Genomic DNA, 26627 nt, shown 5'->3' with positions numbered 1-26627 from the left:
ATCCTGATCATTTTTTTCTCATTCCTGCTTAGTTATTTCCTGCCCTATTTCTTTTTCCCATTTTGACATCATCTCTTGTTTGATTTGCTCTTTATTTCCCCTTATCCATTCTTTACTCAACTTTAGTAATCCCCTCATTTCTTTTCCCTCTAATCTCCTCTCTTCTAGCTCTCTTAAAATCTTTGGCATTCCCTTTCCCTCTTTTACCTGCTTATGCCATTTACCACATCTCATCTTCTGTGGCTGATAGTCCCATTCTAAACTCTTATCCATTTGCTATTCCCCCTGTATTTGTTATCAAGTTTTGAACTGTCCCTTACAAGCATTTGATTCCAGTATCTAACCTTATTCTGTCTCTTTCTCCCTCTCCACAAATTTTTATCTTGTACATCCTTTCTCAAGCCTCTCATCTCTGCTACACTTTCTTGCCACCTTTCTATCCCCCAGTGCTTCCATCCCATCATTAAGGCCTTGCTTGCCTCTCTCATCCACTCTACCTTCCAGTCTTTTTGTTGTCTCTCCATTAATAAGGTCACAATATCTCTAACCTCCTGCCATTCCTTCACTTTAATTCTCAACATCCTTTACCCATCTGCTTCATATTGATTGTTGATCACTCTTAGAATATTGGTTAATATACATGCTAACAAATTCACGTTTAAATCTGACCATCTCTTTCACCTCTACTAACTTTTCCCACTTCACCCTCATCTGTGCTCCATCCCATATGGAGTCTGTGCATGCTTTTCCTCTGGTAATCTCCAAAACACTTGCCCTTGATATACAAATTAAGGCATAATATACAGTTGTAGTACCTGCACTTCATGATATAAATCTAAATTTAGCATTTTCCAAGTCTGCAACTGGCCCTTTACCTATCATATATCCTCTCAAATGAGGCAGCTATCATTTCTTCAATTGAACTACTCATCCATATCCCAAACTATCTCATCTTTTTCCATTCCATTTGTCATCCTTTCTTCACTAATTGACTCACCAATCACTCTAATGGACTATGTTTTGTCTTTATTCACCTTAAATCCTGAACTTTCCACAAAATTATTCAAATTCTTCCATAACAGCTCTTTATCCTGCTCCCATTCAATCATTATGAGCAAAATATCATCTGCATACAGGGAAATCTTTTTCTCCTCCCCACCCCATTTAAACCCTTTATATCTGATCTTATCCACTCTGCTAATGGCTCTATATAGAGCACAAACATCAATGGAGACAAAGGGCATCCTTGCCTGGTGCCCCTCCCTACATTCATTTCTTCTGATAATCTGGCTCTGATTTTAATCCTTGCAATCACACCCTCATAAATCTGCTTTAACATGAATATCTATTGATCTGGCAAACCAAATTCTTCTGCTACCCTAAATAAATATTACTATCTTACCCTATCAAAAGCTTTCTCTGCATCTAGGGAGATATAATCCACCTCTGTTGTCTGGTGAGCTTCCTGTAATATCAGCATAGCTTTAATTAAATTATCTGTAGTCCTACATCCACATACAAATCCTGTCTGATTATCCATAATTATTTTCCCCAATATTCTACTCAATTTTCCTGCTTGGATCTGCATAAAACAATTGTAATTATGGTTCAATACTGAAGTCTATATAATGTTGGTCTCATTGGATCCTTACCTTCTTTACAAATGACTGATATTAGGTCAGCTTCCACAATTTTCAGAATTTCTTTACCAACTCTCACCCAATTAAATATAATCCTCCGTATTTCTAATACTTTTTCTTTCTGTCGTTCTCAAATTTCAGTTGAAATCCCATCACTTCTTAGTCTTTCCTTTCACCATCTTATCCTAAGCCTGTTTTGTTTCTTCTGCCTATATAGGTTTAATTAAAATCTCCTTTTTCTCTTCTGTTATCATTGGCATCCTTGGTAAATGCCATTCCATATCCCTCATTTCATCGTTTTATCTTCTCTCCCCTTCCTCCTGAGATAGGTTCTGATTATATTCCCTTAACTTAGCTAACATCTCTCCCAATTCTACTGCCACTGCCTCCTCACTGTTCTTGTGAGTTTTGTAAATACCTCTCTTCACCTCCTGTTGTCATAATCAGAAGGCTAAAAATGATTTACTTCACTGCTGTCTTTATTTTCCATATTCTCTCAGATTCTATTTTCTGTAGTAATTGCAGTAAATCTATCTCTAATTCTCAAACTCCTATATTCCCTTTCTGCTTTTCTTTTTGGCTGCATTGTAATTCCTTACTCCACTTTATTCTCCTTTCAACAATCTGCCCAGATCTCCTTCCCTCTTCTACCTTTAGTTTTACCCTGACTCTTTCTTTTATCCTGTCCCATCTAAAAGCATCTACTATCTTCTCTCCACCCACTTCCTGTTCTGTTACCTGCTTTAACCTTTCCCTGTCCTTCTCTTTCCCTAACCAATCTACCGGGGTTCTCCATAACCTAATTTTGTGTTGTATCATACCAACATTTTTAACCCAATAACTATGTAGTCTAAATGGATTATCAGCTAAATATGTTCATCCAGCACATTATATAGATGCTCTATAGAAATATAACTTCTACCTAACCTTGACCACATATTATATCTGTCTGAAAAATAAGTATATCTCTCTGTATTATCCTGTTTTTCTTTGCAATACCAAGTATGGCACATCCCTACCTTTCTCATATGTTCATCTAAAAACCTTCCTTCCTTCAGCAGTTTTTTTCCTTTTTAGATCTTTGTCCTCTTGATCTCTCTTATCCACAAAATTCCAGTCTCCCATATATACTACTATGCCTTCTTGAAACTGGTTGATTTTTAATAAAATCTTCCATTTCTTTTATCTGTATGTCTGGAGGGAGGTATATAGAAATGACTGTAATTTTTAGTCCTTCTACCATCCCTTTTAACCCTGCCATTTTGCCTTTATTATCTTCTAATCTCCCTAGTATCTCTAATGGGCATGTCCTTTTAACTCATTCACTCCAATGGAGCTCAGGAAGATTGCACTGTAACTTACAATGGGCGGAGCCTAAACCTTTTGACAGAATCAAATTATGTCCTCGCATTTCAAACAGATGTATGAACTCATATCTTTGGGATTATAGGGATTCCTAAAGAAGTGTAAGTGTCAAACTCTTCAGTACAAACTCTTTTTACAATGGTAGAATTCTTTAGGTTCTAGATCTTAAATTGAGTTTTATAAGTCACAGTAAATACAGTAATTGTAATATTTTGTAAACAACTTACAATATCTCATCAACCATTTAAGTTGTACACAAACTTTCAACAGCATTTTATTCATTTAGCTGAGAGCTTTCATAAGAGGCTAAGGAGTTCTGCCTGTGTTACTTGTTTGATGAGATATTTAGACAAATGTGAAAATTATATCTATATAAATTAATATCATAAAAACAACAGCTAATATCTATTTACCTGCACTAGACAGAGGTCAAATATTAACGCAGTTGAGTTTGCTATTGTGTAAGCTTTAAGAGGAAATCTTTAACAACCTTGTATATAGCATGGTTTTGAAAGTATTGATGCAAATATGAACAAGCAATATTTGACGCCTAGAGGCATCAGTAGGTGTTACCTGCAAATGCACCTGGAGGTGTCACTCAGATGTAATGAGTTAAATAAGATTATCGTTCTCCTCCTTCTATTATTTCCTCAATAAGAACTTGCCACCAAGTTATATCCCCCTCCTCTCAACATCTTGTGACCCTGATTACTCAAATGAGTTTCCTGTAAAGCAATTATCTGTGCTTTAAAGTCCTTAACATGTAGGGTCCTCTCTCTTGTTTCTGTGTCTTAGGTCATTTACATTCCAAGATGTAATTTCAATTATTGTTTTTTGAACTTGCATTGAAGCTAATTTTATCTTGTTTTTTCCAGTTGTAGTACCCCAGTGCAGTGTTTCTCTCATACTATCCTCAGCTTTTTTCCTATCCATATATTTATCCACTCCTGTACTATTTACGTAATGACACCAGTATTTATTTTTTGTGTTTTAATATCTCACCCTATCCCGATCCATTTAATAACAAAATACAAAACTATATATGTTACTTCCATCTTTAGAGCATCATTGTGTCTATGAGGCCTAGTCTCTGGGTCTGTCTCCCAATCTGTCATAATTATGATAGTGCATAAGTGCATTGAGGGAATTTTGTCTCTCCATGTTTTCTTTCCCTCCTTTCATGTTTCCCTACTATTACCTGTCTTACATTTCCTCCATTCCCCTGAGACCCCTTGGTTTACCATTATCCAAATATTATAACTTTAAAATAATAAACAGGTAAAGATTAAATAAATCACATCCACTAATTGTATAAACATATCTCATGTATATCTAGCCTATAATTATGCTAGTTTTAATTCACAACCTATAAATCCTTACTGTGTTCACTAACATGGATGCCAGAAGAGTGTCTACATTTCCCTTATTTATAACTTTAACTCCTCCTACTTGACTATTGTATCCCATATACTGACCCAGTGTTTCTTATCCCATATCTATTCCCAAATTCTGTACTCTCATCACTATGGGTTGGTCCATCCCTAGTTATTTAACATTACATTGCGGACCTGCTTCCCACAAACCTCCAATATCGTATGCGTCACAGGTCACATTCATCTTGAAAACACTTCCCTGTAATATTGATTTACTCCCTTCTTTATTAAATCAAAAGCTCATTGGATGACAACTAACTAGGACTAAACCTACCCCGATGCATCATTACTTCAGCCCCTCCCACGTTCCCACATGGAAGAACCTGCCCAACATTTAAAATTAGTTTTAATAGGTTCATCAACACCAGAGAAGAAAATAAAACAAGATAAATACAAGCAAAATAACAGTCTTCTCTTCTCCCAGTGTCTATATTTTCTTGTGATGACCTCCATGTGTCACATTGACCAGATCTCAATATTATTAAAGCAAACTTATAAACTGTTTACAGCTCCATCAACTAGAACAGTCCTGTATAGACCGTATATTTCGTTTCTTCTCAAAATGTCTAATCCATCTTCTAGTGAACCCCTGCTTCAGTTAAACATACTAGTTCTCGATTTTATCAAAAATGAACTTTATGAATGGATTAGTCCCGTCATTTATATGAACAGCAATGGCGATCCCATCTTAACATGTCAAATGAAACAAGTCTCTCTTCCATTTCCCTTACTTTACCTCTGTCTGCTGTTTCCTCCTTTCTTCTTTTGTCCTTTCAGACAGTTCTCTTAATCTCTTTTGTCTTTGAAACAAAGGTAAATAATCTCTGCCATCGTTTTGCTTCTCCCCTTCCTGTCCCGGGTCTCTCTCTGTTACTGTCTTTCCCTCCTCACTAATTCATAAGTTCACAGGCTTTCTAACAAATTCTATTGCCTCTTTGGGATCTGTAAATAACCTTGTTAAGTCTTGTGCATGAATTCTCAAGATTGCCTGATATATCATCTTCCATCATTTCCCTTTTTCTTGGCATGTTCTAATGACAGGCAGGATGGGATTCCGCTTGGACCTGGTCTCAAATGAATAATTATGATCAAAGTATGCAATCGTGTCCCCAGTGCTCAACTTCTTTCCTGGATGCCACAACTCCTTCAACAATCTCTCCTTCTTTTCAAAGGTTTGCACTCTAATTATAATTGGCCTGGGTTTACTCTGTTGCTCCCCTTCCAGTCACCAGTCAGTTCTATGAACCCTTTCTATTTTTATTTCATCTTGGAAGATGCCAGACCACCTGCCGAATAGCTGTTTCACAAATGTTATACAGTCTGACCCCTCTGACTGCTCTGGGATTCCATTTATTTTTAGATTCTTTCTTTTTTCAGGCACAATCTTCAAGATCTATTGCCCTTGCTTCTAAACAGTTGATTCTCATTTCCGCTACGTCTACCTGGCCTTTCAGCTCTACATTCTCTGCCAATATGTCCTGAATGACTGTACATCCATCACTTCTTCCATCGTCTTCTCTTGTACCATTGCACTTTCTAATAGAGTCCTTTTAACATCTTTAATTTCAACCCATATTGTTTCAAGTGTGACTTTCCCCTCCTGTATCTTTTCTTTGCTGGTCATCAGTGCATGCTCTTCTACTAATATCTTAGCTTTACTCTCCTTTAGGGGCTTCTTCTTCATAAGAAGGCTCAATATTATCACTAAAAATGTCCCAGAGGAAAAATTTCAACTACAAAAGTCTTCCTATAACTTCTAATCATAACAACCCAGTGGTGGTCTGAAATGTATGTTTTACTTGCACTGAGCCATACCAGAAATAAAGTCTATTATTTTTTGAAACATTTCTTCTTGAGCAGTCTCATACTCAGCTAGCCTTTTCTTCATTTCAGCTTCTGATTTTAGCAGTTGTATCACCTCATCTGAATACTGTTTAAAGCTTCTTTCATTTTTTTCCAGCCTTTTGTTATTTGAGATGATATACTCTGTGACATCCCTCCTTTGGGCCAGTAATCAAGCAGCCTCAATCCTCATCACTGACACTGGTGGAGAATGTTCACTGAGAAAAAAAATAGACACACACAGTATTTTCAGATGTAGCTCTCTGAACCAAGTACAATTTCCCTTAACAACACACTGCACAGTCAGTCCTGGGGCTGGACTTTATCTCCAGGCCCCAAGTAAGACTCCCCATTGACACAGCTATAGAGTTGAGTCCTTAGCCAGGTGCTCCAAGCCAAGTCCTCCACTACCGCCTCTGTGAAATCAATGCTGTCAGTGTTCCTGTTCAAAGTAGCTGACACACACACTCTCTTTGAGATTTGATTTTCACACATGCACACACACACACACACACACACACACACACACACACACACACACACACACAAAACACACGCACACCTGGGAAAGGGTGGCACAGCTTATCTGCTTTGCCACCTCAACCCCAGACTATAAGGTAGATACACTGCCACCAGAACACCCCAAAGCCAGCTACTCTAAGGCTCTTACCAGGGTACCCAATTACTCTTAGTAAAATTAATACTTATACAAATGGTAGCATTTCCAAGCAGCAAGACTTGCAGGAGCATAGAAGCAAAGTACCACTAAATAAATGCAAGTACTCTCAAAAGTTAAAATATTTTCTAAAAGACCAGCCAAAGTGAAAGTTTTAGACATAATTAATAATAAATAAAGGAAAACATGAAAATACTGAATATCTATTCACAATAAACACCAGAGTTTCAATCACAGGAAATATAAAAAAAAAACAACACAGATGGAAAGATTCAGACAAATGCAGAAAAAAATCATTTAACTAATCTCACCATATTTTCCTAACTGACTGAAGAATTACTGTTCCCTACTTACTTGCTAGAGCAAAGCAAGATGAAGTGGATGAGTGTCTTTATTGGCCAGGTTCTCAAAAACAGAGTGCTTCTATCACATCTCTCACTACTATCTAAATACAGTTTCAGTGCTGGCTGCAGAATGACATCACATCTGGTCACCTGACTCCATGGTTCTCACACTGACCCCTCACTAGCAACTGAGCCAAGATTTGACAGAGATGTGCCACAGTACACACAAATAACTTTGCTAAGGCTTAATACAGCACCTGGAAGCTATAAAACAATTCCAACACTTCTACCCTTCCTGCAGGAAGGCTTTCATAGACATTGCATCACTGGCTGCATTCAGATCTGTGAGCTAGAATCTTTATGGCCTAAACCAAGTCATTTAGTTTCAGGCTATTTTTTCTTAAGTTGAGATGAGCTTAACCCCTTCCCTTCCAGTATCCTTTGTTAAAATATATACATTTCAGCAGTTACAGCAATATAGCCTGACATACATGTATATTTCTTTTCTGTCCAGAAGGACCCACTGTTGATACATTTTTAACATAAGCAACTTTACAAATAAATTTCTAACACAAGCATCTGTACAAATCAGTTTGATATTTAAAATACATATAATTATTTACAAAACTCCATCTAGCTATTCTGGCATATGTTACACATGCACTGCCCTACTCCCCTTGGCACAGCAGGCACTACCTCATATCATCACATCTCTTCCCCCCTTTGAACACTCAAGCTAGTTTCTCAAGTAACCCTGGAGAAACATTGCTTGAGAGGAATGAGCCTGCCTGAGAAACCATTAACGCATAGCTGAACTGTACTGGCATTGCTGACCCCACTGTGGTGTGGCATCAGACGGGTGCACCCGGGTTTCCCAGTGAATACACCCCCAAACTCCTGAAACACTGCTCATATTTCTCGACCCTGGATAGGGAATAGCTCCTGGGACATTGCTACCCCCTCCACTGAGGTGTCAGTCTGAGCCTCATTAGGAGATCAGTCACTAGATCCCCCTCAGAATCCTCCTGCTAACCATGGCAAATAATCAGCACAAGGGCCTCCCTATCATGGTAAGGGTTCATCATGTTAACATGGTACAGTTTGTGCACTTGCCTCCTGTCTAGCAGGTTTACGATAAAGTTAACATCACTGACCTTCATTACCACTTTGAAGGGCCCTTCCCAAACTACCTGCAGCTTATTGTGTCTGACAGGGATAAATACCATATCATGCTGTCCCACAGCATAGTCTCGGGCTTGACCATTCCTGTCATACAAGACATTTTTCTGCTATTGGGCTCCTGCCAGGTTCTCCTGGGCCAAGCCCATGAGCTCCCTAAGACTTGTTCTGAGATTTAGGCCCTATGCCACAACAGACTCCTTGTGGGATTCACACACACCCTCACACTCATCATGAATCAAATCCAAGGGTCTCTTCACCCAGATCTAAAGGCTCCCTCACCTTATACCCATACAGCAACTCAAAGGGTGAAAAACCTGCGGATTCCTGGGATACGTCTCTGTATGCAAACAGCAGATGAGGCAAATATTTGTTCCGCTCTCTCTTAAATCGGTCTGCAAATGCCCATAGACATGGTCTTTAGTGTAGAGTTTAACTTCTACACAAGACCATTAATCTGGTGGGTGGAAGGGGGTAGTCTTTAGGTGCTTCACCCCACAGTGCTCCCACAGACAAGTCAGCAGGTCTGACATGAAATTGGCACCTCTGTCAGTCAATATTTCTCTCAGGGAAACCTACCCTACTGAAAATATATAACAAAGCATTTGCCACCTTCTCTGCCTCAATGGAAGACAGAGCTACTGCCTCAGGGTATCTAGTAGCATAATCTGCCACCACTAGGGTATATTTCTTCCCTCTGAAATAGTGGGTAGTCAGAGGCCCCACAATATCCATAGCTATCCTCTGAAATGGCTCCTTAATCACAGGCAAAAGCAACAAAGGAGCTTTGACCTTGTCTTCTGCCTTGCCTACTTTCTGGCACTGCTCACAGGTTCTTCAGTACCCTGTCACATTCCTTGCAATCCCAGGCCAATAAAAGTTCTGCATAATATGTCTCTTGGTGTGTTTATCCCCATATGACCTGCAAAAGAATATAATGGGCTATGGCTAGAAATGCCAGACAGTAGGCTCTGGGCACTACTAACTGCTGTATTACCTGACCCTCCTTCAGGCTCCTTGATTACTGGCCCAGAGCATGGACATCACATATTGGTGAGCAGTGGTGTGGATATAAATTGAACTTCTCTAGCCTGAAGGCAGTTGACACTAAAGGTGTGTGTACTCTCAGAAATCACAAGGTAAACAGAGTTTCATTTTTACAACAGTTTTATTTATTTTTTTGTTAGTTTAGTTTAGTCAGGGAAAGCAGGCAAAGATGTCAGCAGAGGATTATGGCAAGCTGGCAACAATCCAGTTGGCCAAGGTGTGTGAAGTCAAAGGACTGGTGTATGCGAATCTGGCTAAAGAGGAAATTATTTCAGCCTTAGTTACAGCTCAGACCAGCAACCAGGAAGACAACCAGTCTGGTGATGGGGATTTGCAACCTTCAGAAACAGGACAGTTCACCTTTTCCTCAGAGAACTTAAAAATCCATCTGGAGTTAAAGAGACATGAACTGGAGGCCAAACGTTTGGAATTAGAATCAGCAGAGAGACTGCGGCATTTGGAGGTCGAAGAAAAGGAGAAACAGATGGAACTAGAATCAACAGACAGACTGCAGCATTTGGAGGCTGAAGAAAATGGGAAACAATGCCAACATGAGAGGGAGATACTGACTCTTTGTCAGGGACATGGAGGTAATGGAGAATGGAATAACCGAACCCCAAAAGCAATAAAGGTCAGTAAATGTCTTCCACAGTTTACAAAGGGTGCTAACTTTGATAGCTATATTCATATATTTGAAAGAGTATGTAATCAGTGTAATCTTGACCAAAGGTTCTGGGTACAGTTCCTGACCCCCTTACTGTAACTGCTGTTTCTAAATTGTCTGATACTGATTGCTTAAACTATGATAAAGTAAAACAATGTTTATTGGAATGTTTTAAGTTAACACCTGAGGCTTACATAAAAAAAGTTTTGTGAGCATAGATGCAAGGCAGATGAAAGTGTATGTAATTATATTGCTGAGTTAAGCACTTATTTTCATAAGTGGTGTGAAGATAGGTGAAGGCTGCCAGCCTACCCAGATAGAATTTTGTAGATAATTCTGTCATTTGTAAATATTAATATAAGTCACAGGCTTGTTCTCTTAAATGGAAGAAAATGATGTTAAATGTGGAACTGCAAAAATGTAACCACAGTGCACTCTGCTGTAGGAAAGCTGATAAGTCAAGCATTGTATAATTGTTTGTTATCAAAACCCAGAGCCAAGATGTCTGCATGAAGGAATTTTTGCTTTTGTTTTGAGACTAGAGTTAATTGCTAGAATTTCCATGTATCTTCTTCTTCTTCTTCTTCTTTCGGCTTTTTCCCGGTTATGGGTCACCACAGCGGATCATCTGTCTGCTCATGATTGGCAGCACAGTTTTTACGGTGTCAGGTTGACAGCCCGGTGCCCAACCTTCCACGGAAGGCACACACATGCACACAGTCATGCCTAGGGCCAATTTAGAGTGTCCAATCCACCTACAGCATGTCTTTGGGATGTGAGAGGAAACCGGAGCACCCAGAGGAAACCCACACAACCACAATGATGACATGCAGACTCCGCACAGAAGGCACCCCAGCCGAGGATCGAACCGGAGAACCTCTTGCTGTGAGGCAACAACACTAACCACCGTACCACTGTGGCTTCCCTTAGAATTTGCATGTATAATGTCTTTTATTGCTGTAGCTTCCTGACCAGGTGCAAGATCAAAAGGACTGTTACACTCTGAGTTTCTGTTAGCCCGGAAGACAGACAGACCGCATACTTGCAGCCAAGACTGGTGAGGTGGTTAATTCAGGGAGGGAGCTACTCTGTAGCAGTGAGACTGAAGGTGAGTCACAGCTACTTGTGGGTACTGATGTTCCCTTGGACAGAGTGACTGCAAAGTTAGAGGTGAGTAATAGTATCCAGGCTGACAGTGAGGCACCACTGTCAGAAAATGCCAGACTTCCTGTGGAAGGGGAATTGGGAAGGGTTACAAAAAGAGAGTTGAGACAGACTCATCTTTCAGACCCTACATTACAAGGCCTGAGACAAGTAGTTAGTGAGGAGCTTGATTCTCAAGGGAAGTGGAATCTGTATAGTGGGACAAAGGGTTACTGTATAGAGAGTGGACCCCTCAGGGAGTGCTAGAAGTTGAGAGGGTACAGCGTTGGTAGTGCCTAGAGCCTACCATCTGGTGCTTCTAGCCATACCCCATGATGTTCCCTTTGCAGGTGCATAAAATGTACAAAGAAATGTATTATGCAGAACGTCTATTGGCATGGAATTTCCAGAGATGTAACAGAGTACTGCAGGACCTGTGAGCAGTGCCAAAAGGTAGGCAAGGCAGGAGACAAGGTGAGGGCTCCTTTGATTCCTTTGCCTGTGATTGAGGATGCATTTCAGAGGGTAGCTATGGATATTGGTGGGCCTCTGAGTATTCCAAGTTCCACAGGGAAAAAGTAGTTCCTAGTGGTAGTAGATTACACTACAAGATACCCTGAGGCAGTGGCTTTGTCCTCTATTGAGGCAGAAAAGGTGGCAAATGCTTTGTTAGAGATTTTCAACTGGATAGGTTTCCCAAAAGAAATACTGACTGACAGAGGTGCCAATTTCATGTCAGACCTGCTGGCTTGTCTGTGGAGGTACTGTGGAGTGAAGCACCTGAAGACCACCCCCTATCATCCCCAGACAAATGGTCTTGTTGAGAGGCTAAACTCTACACTCAAGTCCATGTTACAGGCATTTGCAGACCAGTTTAAGAGGGAGTGGGAGAAATATTTATCCCATCTGTTGTTTGCTTACAGAGAGGTTCCCCAGGACTCCACAGATTATTCACGCTTTGAGTTGTTGTATGGGCATAGGGTAAATGGACCTCCAGATTTAATTTGTGATGAGTGGGAAGGTGAGTGTGAACCTCACAAGGAGTCTGTTGTGGCATATGTCCTAAACCTCAGGACAAGGCTCAGGGAACTCATGGGCTTGACCCAGGAGAACCTGGCAGAAGCCCAACAACAGAAAAAGTCTGGTATGACAGGAATGCTGAAGCTAGAGAGTAAGCTGTGGGGCAGCAGGTAATGATTCTCATTCCTGTCAGACACAACAAGCTGCAAGCAGCTTGGGAGGGACCCTACAAGGTGGTAAGAAAGGTAAGTGATGTTAACTACATGGTGGAACTGCTAAGCAGGAGGTAGGGGCACAAGTTAACATGATGAAACCTTACCATGATAGGAAGGCCCTTGTGCTGAGTATTTGCAGTAGCTTGCAGGAGGAGTCTGAGGGAGATCTGGTGACTGATCTCCTTAGTGAGGCTCAGACAAACACCTCAGTGGAAGGGGTAGCAATGTCCCAGCAGCTAGCTCCTACCCAGGTTTGAGAAATATGAGCAGTGTTACAGGAGTTTGGGGACATGTTCAATGGGAAACCAGGGTGCACCCACCTGGTGCAGCACCAAGTGGATACAGGACCCCAAAGGCCTATTAGAAAGGCCACCTTATAGGGTGCTTGAGAGAATCAAAAAGACTCTGAGGGAGGAGATACTGAAGATACTGGAACTAGGGGTAATTCAAGAGTCCAACAGTCCCTGGTGCTGGTGCCAAAGGAAGATGGCAGCACCAGGTTCTGTGTGGACTACAGGAAATTAAATAGTCACACAGAGTCAGATGCTTACCCCATGCCTAGGACAGATGAGGCCCTAGAGCAGCTGGGTGGGGATAAATATCTTACCGCCATTGATCTTACCAAGGGTTACTGGCAGGTGCTCTTGACTCCCAGTGCTAAAGAGAAGTCAGCCTTTGGGACTCATTTTGGCTTGTATGAGTTCACAAAGATGCCCTTTCGGATGAAAAATGCCCCAGCAACTTTTCAGAGGCTGGTAGATCACATCCTAGCAGGAGCAGGAGGGTTTGCCCTTGCTTATCTAGATGATATTGCCATCTACAGCCATTCCTGGCAAGAGCACCTTCAACATGTCAGGGAGGTGCTGGGCAGACAACCGAGGGCAGGGTTGACCATTAAGCCAAGCAAATGTCAGGTGGGTATGGCAGAAGTCTCCTACCTGGGAGTGGTAAGATCAGGCCAAAACCTGCCAAAGTAAAAGCCATTCAGGCATGGCCTGCACCTGTTACCAAAAAGCAGGTGAGGACATTCTTAGGGACAGCTGGGTACTACAGAAAGTTCACCCCCAGTTATAGTACCATAGCTGCTCACCTCACATACCTGACAAGGAAAAACAGTCCAGATAAGGTAGTGTGGACCACAGCATGTGAGCAGGCATTCCAGAAGCTTAAAGAAGCTTTGGGAGGACCCCCTGTGTTAGCCAGTCCAGATTGCAGCAAAGAATTTGTTGTGCAGGTCGATGCTTTGGACCATGGGTGGGGGCTGTACTTAGCTAGATTTATTCAGAGGGAAAAGAGCACCCAGTGGTTTATCTCAGTCATAGGCTCCAACCCCAGGGAGGAATGCTATGCAGCTGTAGAAAAGGAATGTCTATCCATGGTGCGTGCACTGCAGAAACTTCAGCCTTATCTGTATGGAAGAAAATTCACTGTAGTGACAAATCACAATCCCCTAACATGGTTAAACAGAGCTAGCCAACAAAATGCCAAGTTGCTAAGATGGAGCCTAGGGTTGCAAGGATATGATATGTCAGTGCAGCACTGCAGTGAGATTAGCAATGCCAATGCAGATGGGCTCTCAAGACAGGGAATGGGGTAAGGCATACTCAGATAGACCTAACCCTCTCAAGCAACATTTCTCAAGGGTCACTTGAAAAATTACCTTGAGTTCTCCGGTGGGGGGGGGATATGTGAAGATAGGTGAAGGCTGCCAGCCTAGTCAGGTAGAATTTTGTAGATAATTCTGTCATTTATAAATATTAATATAAGCCACAGGCTTGTTCTCTTAAATGGAAGAAAATGGTGTTAAATGTGGAACTGCAAAAATGTAACAACAGTTCACTCTGCTGTAGGAAAGCTGATAAGTCAAGCATTGTATAATTGTTTGATCACAAAACCCGGAGCCGAGATGTCTGGATGAAAGAATTGTTGCTTTTGGTTTGAGACTAGCGTTAATTGCTAGAATTTGCATGTATAATGTCTTTTATTGCTGTAGCTTCCTGACCAGGTGCAAGATCAAAAGGGCTTACACTGAGTTTCTGTTAGCCCAGGAAACAGAAAATAATGATGTAATCTGAAATGAGTCAGTGGTAGTGTTATCAATTTAAGGACAGAGAGACTCAGAGCATTTTGCATTTGTCTTGAGAACATCCATCATCGCCATCACTCTGCCTATGCTCTATATGTAAGTTTATTTTAGAACTTTGTTTTCTCTTAGCTATAGCCAGGAAATAGGAAGATTAGATTATTTTTTTCTGTATTGATGTCAGAACTTTTCTACTGTATTATTTTAAGCATTCCTCTGTGAGCTCTGAACTCTTGACTAGCACTGTATATTAAGAAGTATTGTCTCGTGTTTTTATTATTTATTATTAAATATTTTAAACCTTTCAACTGTGGCTGTTTTATGTAGAGATGATTTAAGTTCTAGAGTAAATTGCACGTATATAGTGATACTGTCCAAGTCACTCCAATAAGCTTTGCTGTTCAGTCACACTTACCATTTGGATAATAATATTGCATAGTAATAATTGGACACCCTTTGTTAAGGCCCTTTTTAGTAGCTGATAAATATTAGTGGGTGGTAGCAGTGATTTCTACCATATAGTCTGGGTAAAAGGGGCACAACTAGAGAACCTGTGCCAGCCTTCCCCAGGAGTGTCTGTGTGGTTGTATGTAACTCTTATCTCAAAGTGTGTGTGTGTGTGTGTGTGTGTATGTGTGTGTGTGTGTGTGTGTGTGTGTGTGTGTGTGTGTGTGTGTGTGTGTGTGTGTATGTGTGTGTGTATGTGTGTGTCAGCTACTTGAGCAGGGACACGAAGCACTGGTTGGACATAGAGGGTGCTGGAAGTTTTAGCTTGCCCACTAGGCTGAGACCTGGACCCTATAGCTGTGCCAGTGAGGAGTCTTATTGGAGATCTAGAGGGAAAGGGAGAAACCAGCTCCAGACTGACTGTGGTCTCTGTGTACTCTTAAGGGGAATTGTACTTTACTGTGTGTATATTTGTTATCCTCCCCTATGTGGATGCCCCTTACTGGTGTTAGTGGTGAGGATTGAGGCTCCTTGATTGCTGGGCCAGTGTATGGGAGTCACAAGTGGGTGAGTGGATGTCAGGTCACCACTTTTGAAAGGCTGACAGACCTTTTGGTGAGGGAACAAGCCCTTAGCACTTTGCCTGAGAACATGAGACTCTGGTTGGCAGACAAGGAGTGTAACTCTGCAGATGAGCTGGGGGAAAAAGGGGATCTCTACTTAGCAAGCAGGGCATAACAGCACAAGAAGGGGATACCCAGTACTGCAGGGAACTCATGGTGAGCAGCCTAAACTATCCCAACAGAGTCCATCAGTAACAGGGGAAGCCACTAGTTCAAGTACACAGCCAGGATCAAGGTTTAGGTGTTTTAAATGTAACCAGAGGGGCCATGTAGCATACAAATGTCTAATGAGGCAAGGTGGGGAACAAAAGGTGGGAGAGCCAGCAAGTGGGAATAACAGTATGCCAATGGCAAGTTGTCTGGCGACACAGGGATACCAGACTATCAATGGAGTTTATATCCTATCTTAGTGGATGGAAAACAGGCCACTGCTAAAAGAGACACAGCCTGTGACCTAACCATTGTAAAGCATGCAGTGGTTAAAAAGGAGCAGTACTTGCTTGGGCAGTTCACACCGGTCAGAGCTTTAGGAGGGACCCCATTCCAAATGCCTTTGGCCAAAGTTCACCTTGACTGGGAGGGTGGAAAAAGAAGCAAGCAAGTAAGTGTGTTTGAGGATATCCCTGCAGATGTCCTGATAGGGAGTTATTTTGTTGATGCAGTACCTTGTGTGCATGCAGTTATAGGTTGTCAGGCTTGGAGACAGGCATGTACAGCTGGTAGCCTGGGGGAAACCCAGACAGATCACACACCTGAAGCCAATGCTGGCGAGATGACTATTTCAGAGAGAGAACTACCCTGTAGCAATGAGCCTGAAGGTGAGACACAGCTGCTGGTAGGTACTGATCTTCCCTTTGACAGAGTGACTGCAAGGGCAGAAGTGAGTGGTAGTACCCAGGCTAACAGTAAGGCACCACTGTTGGAAGATACCAGACTTTCTGTGGAAGGGGAGCTGGGAAGGGTCACAAAGATAAAGTTGAGACCGACTCAGCTCTTGAACTCTACATTGCGAGGCTTGAGGGAGATGGCTAGGGAGGCACCTGATTCTCAAGGAAAAGGGAGTCTGTATACTGGAGCAAAGGGTTACTGTATAGAGAGTGGACCCCTGAGTGAGGACTAGTGGATGAGGTAATACAGCAATTAGTAGTGCTTAAAGCCTACCATCTGGCACTTCTAGCCATAGCCCATGATATTCCTTTTGTGGGTCATATGGGAATAAAGTTCACCAAGAGATGTATTATGCAGAATGTTTATTGTCCTGGGATTGCGAGGGATGTAACAGGGTACTGCAGGACCTGAGAGTAGTGCCAAAAAGTAGGCAAGGCAGGAGCCAAGGTCAAAGCTCCTTTGATGCTTTTGCCTGTGACTGGGGAGCCATTTCAGATGGTAGCTATGGGTATTGTGGGGCCTCTGAGTATTCCAAGTTCTACAGGGAAGAAGTATATCCTGGTGGTAATAGATTGTGCTTCTAGATACCCTGAGGTGGTGGCTCTTTCCTCCACCGAGGCAGAAAAGGTAGCAAATGCTAGAGATTTTCAGCAGGGTAGGTTGCCTGAGAGAAATACTGACTAACATAGGTGCCAATTTCATGTCAGACCTGTTGGCTTGTCTGTGGGAGAGCTGTGAGGTGAAGCACCTAAAGACCACCCCATACCACCCAAGACTAATGGTCTTGTGGAGAGGTTAAACACTACACTAAAGACCATGCTATGGACAATTGCAGACCAGTTTAAGAAAGAGTAGGACAAATATTTGCCTCATCTGCTGTTTGCATTCAGAGAGGTACCCCAGGAATCCACATGTTTTTCACCCTTTGAGTTGCTGTGTGGGTATAGGGTGAGGGGGCTTTTAGATTTGATTCGTGATAAGTGAGAGGGTGAGTGTGAATCCCAAAATAAGTCTGTTGTGGCATATGTCCTAAACTTCAGGACAAGGCTTAGAGAGCTCATGGGCTTGGCCCAGGAGAATCTGGTAAAAGTCCAACAGCAGAAAAAGGTCTGGTGTGACAGGAATGCTCAAGCCCGAGAGTATGCTGTGGGACAACAGGTTATCGTATCATTCCTGTTACACACAATAAGCTGCAGTGAACTTGGGTGGACCCCTTCAAAGTGGTAATAAAGGTCAGTGATGTTAGCTACATGGTAAACCTTCTAGGCAGGAGGCAGGGGCACGAACTGTACCACGTTAACATGATGAAGCCTTATCATTATAGGGAGGCCCTTGTGCTAAATATTTGCAGTGGGTGGCAGGAGGAGTTTGAGGGGGATCTATGGCTACATTGAAATAGCTAGCAAAATGCCAAATCATTAAGGTGGAACCTAGGGTTGCAGGCATATAACATGACAATGCAGCACCATAGGGTGGGTCAGCAGTGCCAATACAGATGGGTTCTCAAGATGGGATATGGGTTAATGTGTTCCTAGACAGGCTCATGTCCCTCAAGCCACATTTCTCAAGCGGCACTTGGAAAACTAGCTTGAGTCTTCACAGGGGGGTGTGATGATGGGTGGTATTGCCAGCTATCCCAGGAGAAGTAGGGCAGTAGATGTGTAACATATGCCATCATAGCAAGCTGGAGTTTTGTATAGAATTATATGTCATTTGTATATCAAACTGATTTGTACAGATGCTTGTGCTTAAAATGTATTTGTAAAGCTGCTTGCATTAAAAAAAGTGCCAACAGTGGGTCCTGATGCACAGAAAAAAGTGCATGTATGTCAGACTGTATTGTGACTGTTGAAATGAATATATTATAACAGAGGATACTGGAAGAGAAGATATTAATCTCAGTCTAGCTAACTTTGAAAAATAGTCTGAAATTAAATTACCTGGTTTAGGACATAAAGATTGTATCTTACAGTTCTCATTGCAGTCAGAGATGAAATGTCTGTGAAAACCAGGACTAAGAGGTCTTTTAGAGAATATTTTAACCATCAAGAGTACTTATATTTATTTGTTGACACCGTGGCCACTCCTGAAAGCCTTGCTGCATTGGTCATACCCTACCATTTGTATTAGTATTAATTTTACTCAGTATAATTGGGTACCCTTGTAAGAGCCTTAGAGTAGCTGGCTTTGGAGTGCTCTGGTGGCAGTGGAACCACCTTATAGTCTGGGCATTGAGTTAATCTGTGCCAGCCTTTTCCAGGTGTGCGTGTGTGTGTGTGTGTGTGTGTGTGTGTGTGTGTGTGTGTGTGTGTGTGTGTGTGTGTGTGTGTCTGTGTGTGTGTGCGCGTGTGTGTGAAAATCAAATCTCAAAGAGTGTGTGTATTTATCATTTGGTAAGGGAACAAAACTACCTGTGATTTGTTTTATGATTATAATCTAATACATGTGATTTTTTTTTTTAAATGAAGAAATGTTTGTCGTCCTTGAATATTGACCTTTTAGACATTGCCATAACCAAAGATGATAACAGTAATCTTAACACCTGTTTATACAAGAAACCTGTTAAATGTAACAACACTTTACATAGAAACTGTATGCATCCTCATTTCAGTTTCAAGAATGTAGCGAATAACCAGTTCTTGAGAATTGCTAGATTAAATACTGAGGACAAAAATATGTTAGAATAGATGAAGGTTACTGTTGAAGGCTTGGCTCTTAGAGATTACAGCAAGCAAGAAATCCATCAGATATGTGAGGACATTAAAAAGAAAAGAAAGGAAATATAGTTGCTGCACCTATTTTCTCTAACCAAGTAGATAGGCACACAGAGCATGATACTCGTACTACCACTAAACTGAAACTTAGATGTACCTTGACTTATAATAGGAAATCCTTAGTCATATAAATACAATCCATAAAAACTGGCACATACTACAGGATGTTTCAACACTTAGTTAATTATATCACTTCACAACCCCTGTTTTCACATAAGAGACACAGGAACTTAAAAAGTATATTATGCTATAGCGAACAACCCAGATTGTGGTTTACATCCAATTAAAAAAAAAGGCACTTAGAAATGTGGCAGTTGTGTATTCTGTAAGTACATTGACACTGAGAAAGTTATTACGCATCCTGTAACAGCCACAAATTTTGAAATTAGAGTGTATGTTAATTGTAACACCAGGAACCTGTTATATCTAGCAACATGCAGTCACTGTTATATAGGTAAAAAATCAGAGGCTTAAAGACAGCATATCTAGTCATCTCTCAGAAATTAATAGAGAAGTAGTTACTAATGCATTAAGCAAACATAAGCTGGAGAAGGGATCTACCCACAATTTTAAATTCCTGATTTTAGAAGTTGTGTATGAAAACATAAGAGGTGGTGTACCTGAAATTTACTTGTGGATATTAAAAATATTTTAAAGTGCATTTACTCCACCCTGGTTCCCAGTGATTTCTTATTTCTTGTTTTCACACACACACACACACACACACACACACACACACACACACACACACACACACACACACACGAACCTGGGAGAGGATGGCACAGCTTACCAGCTTTGCCATTACCACCCTGACTAGAAGGCAGATACACTGCCACCAGAACACCCCAAAGCCAGCTATTCTAAGGCTCTTACCAGAGCACCCAAGTACTTTTAGTAAAATTAATACTTATACAAATGGTAGAATTTCTAAGAAGCAAGACTTGCAGGAGCGTGGAGCCACAGTACCACTAAATTAATACAAGTTTTCTCAAAAGTTAAAATATTTTCTAAAAGACCAGCCACAATGAAAGATTTAGATATATTTAATAATAAGTAATAAAAGAAAAACATGAAAAGACTGGCTATCTGTTCACAATAAACACCAGAGATTAAAATCACAGGAAAAATAAAAAAAACAACACCGATGGAAAGACTCAAGACAGATACAGAAAAAAAAAATAACTTCTTCTTCTTTTCTTTCGGCTGTTCCCGTTAGGAGTCGCCACAGCGGATCATCTGTTTCCATTCCTTCCTGTCCTCTGCATCTTGTTCTGTCACACCAACCACCTGCATGTCCTCTCTCACCACATCCATAAACCTTATCTTAGACCTTCCTCTTTTACCTGGCAGCTTCATCCTTAGCATCCTTTTCCCAATATACCCAGCATCATTCTTCAACACATGTCCAAACCAGCTACTTGAGGAAGCAACAGCCTTAGACAGCAGTATTAAACAACATCTTGACTTTGGGCATTATATGTTTGACTATGACAGAATTTTTGTTAGTATTGATCAACATTTAATTAAATTAAGAGAAGTTAAGATGAAAAAGCTTAACAGAGACTGTACAGCTTATAAAGAAGGCGTTGCTTTTCCTCAACCTCCATCTTCACAAGTTTTTAAAACTAACAACTACGGTCAAATTAATAGTATTTAAAATACACAAGTTGGAAATCAACATGTTTCGTGCAATTCACAGACTACTCTGAATGCACCCCAAGGGGACCAACCCAGTCAAAGATCTGATACTGTTTCACAAGAATTTCTGACAGTCCAAAATGCTCCAAATTTTCAGAACCCAGCCTCACAGTACAACTTGAGATCGAAGGGCAAAAAAACACAGTTCAACAACAACAACACAGCTAAGAACCACAGGTGCAGGAGATGAGTTTGCCACACTTGGACACAACAGAACTTCCAAATTTCAAGCTTAAAGAAATTGTTTTGAATGTAGATAAGGACTTTAAAATCTACAACTATACAGACATTTTCATTGACCCACCCTTGGTCGAACTGTTAGCAAAGGGGAACACATTTGTTCCATCTAGAAGGGTTGACTTTGCAAAAATACTAATTGACTTGAAATTGTATGTCAGAAAGTTAAACTTGTTATTAATGTTTGGTGACAATGCAAACATACAGGTTCATAGGTAAGTACTAGGCTATCTGCCCATGGGCATTTAAACGCCTAGCCACAGAGTGATGGCTTTCGCCTCCCCATTAGATTAGTAACCTGGGCCTCTGTCAACAGGGCTCCTGAAGTGATCCCAGGGTAGAACTTACGATTACCCATCCACTCATCAAGATTTCTCTTAAAAAGGGTCAGAGAGGAGCTCTGTCGAATATGGATTGGGATTCTATTCCAGCGTGAGGGGAGTCGCTGGGACAGGAATCTATCCCTCCATCAAGTCCTGTTTATTGTTGTACATAGGTTCAAGTCACTAGAATGAGTGATTCTGAGGGATCTCGTTTTTTTGAGGTGAGGCATGTCCATTAGTTCAGGGTTTGACATGGCCCTATAGGTCAGACATAGGTCACCTCTGAGAAGACGGTAAGCGACTGAGAAGAGCTGGAGCTTTTTTAGTCGTGCTTCATAGGGTAATTGTTTAATTACAAAGTAATTTTATAGTAAAGTAAATACAGAGTAGCATTTTACATACATCTAGTACATTTTGCCCTCCTCTTCATCCTACGTTGCTATTGTTTGAACAAATTTGTGAGTTGGACTTTTCCAACTCATCTAGTGTTAGATCTAATAACAAAAAGTTTCATCTCCCCCCTAATATTTCCAGAAAACAATGCGACTTGTTACACTTAATCCAACAGGCTCCTGTTCAGATTATGCCACCAGACAAGTGTGGTGGGTTAGTAGTGATGTACACTGACCACTATATTAATGAAATGGAAAAAATAGTCAATAGCCCTACTTACCAGCTCGTATCACGTAATGAATTAAATCAAGCTTGTTCTAAAATTAAATCACACTTATACAAGATGTTTTTGGAAGCCAGGATTACTTCTGACCTTTTTAAGTACCTTAGCATGTCAGCCCCTAGAACTCCTATTCTTTTTGGTGTTCCCAAATTACACAAAAACATTGGTAATCCACCAGTGAGACCATTAGTAGATGCAAGGTCTAGTCTAAAATACGCTTGGGCGAAATGGGTAGATGAAACCCTTAAAAAATATGTGACCCAGGAACAACAAATCTGTAAAGACTCAGTCATTTTTAGCCCAAATTAACAATTTGGAGTACAGTCATTCTTTGAATTTCTTAACCATTGATGTCCAGGACCTTTACTCTTCAATCGCACATGATAAAGGGATTGAACGGACCGGTAGACTACTGAGGGCCAAGGGAGCACCATCAGAAGAAGTAAACCTATTAAAGGAAATGTTGGACATTATTTTGAACAACAATTACATTACATTTAACAACAAATACTTTGTCCAAAAAACAGGAGTGGCAATGGAGTCCCCGTGTGGTGCTAGCTATGCAAATTTGGTTATGGCATCATGGGAGCATGAGTTTATCTTTAATAAACCTGACATAAAGAAACAGATCCATTTTTGCACCCACTTCCTTGACGACGTCTTTATACTACTCAACGGTAACAGGGATGATGCAACAACATTGGTAGATTATTTTAACAACTAGTTTCCTTTCTTTTACCTTTGTCTTTGACACAGACCAGATTTCTTATCTGGATGTTGATTTGAGCAAAGATGAAACAAAAAATTCATATATTTCTAAAATCTATAGAAAACACACATATTCCAATTCTTTTCTCCATTACAGCAGCTGTCACCCTTGGCACCAGAAAAAATCTGTTTTCAAGGGACAACTTGGGAGAACTGCAAGTATGGTCACACTTGAGTCAGACTTTTTATACGAAAGTCAAAAACTGAAGGACGTGTTTCTTAAAAGGGGTTACCCTGAGGACCTGATAGACACGATCTGTGATGAAGTCACCACTAAGAGAGAACAAGGCCTTTACAGGCCAATTCTTAGTTTGAGTCTCAGTAATACTGGAATAATTAATTCTAGTCATCCTGACAAATATAAATACACAATTAGTCTGATTACCCCTTTTAGTAGTGATGCTAAGGAGATAAAGTACATCCTATATAAAAATTGGGAAATAATTAGAAGAGATGCCCATATTGCTGACAGGTTTGAAAACAGCCATCGAATTACATACAAGCATGGTACCAACTTGAAAAGTTTATTAGAGGTCAACAAACCAGCTTTAAATTGGAAATGCGGTATGTACAAATGCCAAATGTGCAATTATTGCAAGCACATGAGTACAGGCAAGGAGGTAACTATTAGAAACACTACTTACAAGACCCACTCTAGGTTTACTCGCCAGTCTAAATCTGTGGTCTATGTGGCCCAATGCTCAGGTTGTACCGCGTTCTATATCGGTAAAACCGACCGTAAGTTGAAAGAACGTGTTTATGAGCACTTGTATAAAATCAGAAATCAAAGCTTAGATAATGCTCTGGCAAGACACATAGTGTCATATCCACACCATTCTTTCTTATTTAGAGCTATTGACTTAGTGTTTGATGACAATAGAGGTGGACCTACATCTTTATTATTGGAACAACTTGAATTGTGTTGGCAACTTCGCACTGGATCTTGTTTTAATCTGGGTTTGAATGAAGTAGTATCTTTGGTATGTATACTTAAACTTAGGAATTTAAGACACTAGTATACCATAAATGTTTATACACAACACCCTTGTTACCTTTTAGAGAAAAGAAAGTGTAACATTTAAATCTATGTTACCAGGCCGGAAATAGTATTATCCATTATTATTATATTGTTTTTTCTTAGTTTTTTTCACTTTGTCTTTGCACTAATCATTTTTCTAGACCCTTGACATGTTTACTTGTTAGTGTTTAGGCATTTATTTGGTGTAATAGTAATGTGGCAACTGTTTGTTTCAGACTGCAACAAACTTCAGTGTTTGTTTCAGACTTTAATTAACTTTAGTTTTGTTAGCACTGTTGTTAACAATGACGTTTTTTATTTCTTTAATTATTGATTATTTATCTTGCTAGAAGAAGTAGAAATGTGTTGCAAATATATGTAACATGCATTTTAAATCACAACTTGTTTATCACAGTGAGCAATGTCTCTTTAAGTTAATTGAGTGTAACTTGTGTGGCTTACAATGCCCACTTTTTTATTTAGTATTTAATGATGAAGTTTTAATGACATTTTTTATCTGAAGAAGTCCTGCTAGTGAGCAGGATGAAAAGCGCTTTATTTTTATTGTTGGTTTGCAGTTTGTGTGTACTTTTCAGTACCTTGTGAGTGTTTGCGCCTGGATTAAACATTGTTGGTTTACATACTACTCTCACTGCTTCTTCACTAGTTTTTTGTCAATGCCACCATCTCCAACCCATATAACATAGCTGGTCTCACTAACCTCTTGTAGACCTTCCCTTTCACTGTTACTGGTACCCATCTGTCACAAATCACTCCAGACACTCTTCTCCACCCACTCCACCCTGCCTGTACTCTCTTCTTCACCTCTCTTCCACACTCACCAGTTCTCTGAACTGTTGATCCCAAGTACTTAAACTCATCCACCTTCGCCATCTCAACTCCTTACATCATCATTCCTCTATCCTCCCTCTCATTCACACACATATATTCTGTCTTAGTCCTGCTGACCTTCATTCCTCTCCTCTCTAGAACATATCTTCACCTCTCCAGGGTCTCCTCAACCTGGTCCCTACTCTCACTACAGATCGTAATGTCATCTGTAAACATCATAGTCCTTGGAGCCTCCTGTCTGATCTCGTCTGTCAACCTGTCCATCACCATTGCAAATAAGAAAGGGCTCAGAGCTGATCCTTGAGGTAATCCCACCTCCACCTTAAATGCATCTGTCACTCCTACTGCAGACCTCACCACTGTCACACTACCCTCGTACATATCCTGTACCACTCTTACACACTTCTCTGCCACTCCTGACTTCCTCATACAATACCACATCTCCTCTCTAGGCACCCTATCATATGCTTTCTCCAAGTCCACAGACACAATGCAACTCCTTCTGACCTTCTCTATATTTCTCTATCAACACTCTCAGAGCAAACATTGTATCTGTAGTGCTCTTTCCCAGCATGAAACCATACTGCTGATCACTAATCATCACCTAGCTTCTTAATCTAGTTTCCACTATTCTTTCCCATTACTTCGAGCTGTGACTGATCAGTTTTATTCCTATGTAGTTACTACAGCTCTGTACATCACACATTCTTAAAAATAGGTACCAAAACACTTTTTTCTCCACTCCTCAGGCATCCTCTGACTTTCTAAGATTTCATTAAACAATCTGGTTAAAAACTCCACTGCCATTTCTCCTAAGCACCTCCATGCTTCCACTGGTATGTCAACTGGGCCAACAACCTTTCCATTCTTCACCCTCTTCATAGCTTACTTCCTCCTTACTAATCTTTTTCACTTCCTGATTCACTAACCCATCATCCAACCTTCTCTCTCTCTCATTCTCTTCATTCATCAGCCCACTCAAAGTACTCTTTCCATCTGCTCAACACACTCTCCTCACTTGTGAGTATGTTTCCCTCACTGTCCTTTATCACCCTTACCTGCTGCACATCTTTCCCAGCTCGGTCCCTCTGCCTAGCCAATCGGTACAGGTTTTCTCCCTCTTTAGTGTCCAACCTTTCATACAACTCTCCATATGCCTTATCTTTAGCCTTCACCACCTCTCTCTTTGCCATGGCCCTCATCTCCTTATACTCCTGTCTACTTTCTTCATCTCTTTGACAATCGCACTTCTTCTTCACCAGCCTCTTCCTCTGTATACTGTCCTGTACTTCCTCATTCCACCACCAGGTCTCCTTGACCTCCTTCCTCTGACCAGACATCACACCAAGCACCTTTCTAGCTGTCTCCCTTACCATCTCTTCTGTAGTTACCCAGCTGTTTGGTAACTCTTCACTGTCCCTAGTGCCTGTTTTAACTCTTCCCTGAACTCCACCTCACAATGACCCTTTCTCAACTTCCACCATTTGATCCTTGGCACTGTTCTCGCACTTCTCTTCCTCTTCTTGATCACCAATGTCATCCTACAGACCACCATTTTATGCTGCCTAACTACACTTTCCCCTGTCACCACTTTACAGTCTCCAATCTCCCTCAGACTGGCCCTCCTGCATAGGATATAATCCACCTGTGTGCATCTTCCACCACTCTT

Source organism: Protopterus annectens, chromosome 13.part0 (genome assembly GCF_019279795.1).
Source record: "Protopterus annectens isolate FY-2018-M chromosome 13.part0, PAN1.0, whole genome shotgun sequence".
NCBI classification, from domain to species: Eukaryota; Metazoa; Chordata; order Ceratodontiformes; family Protopteridae; genus Protopterus; species Protopterus annectens.
The sequence above is the reverse complement of the archived record's forward strand: the minus strand, read 5'-3'. Positions refer to the sequence as shown.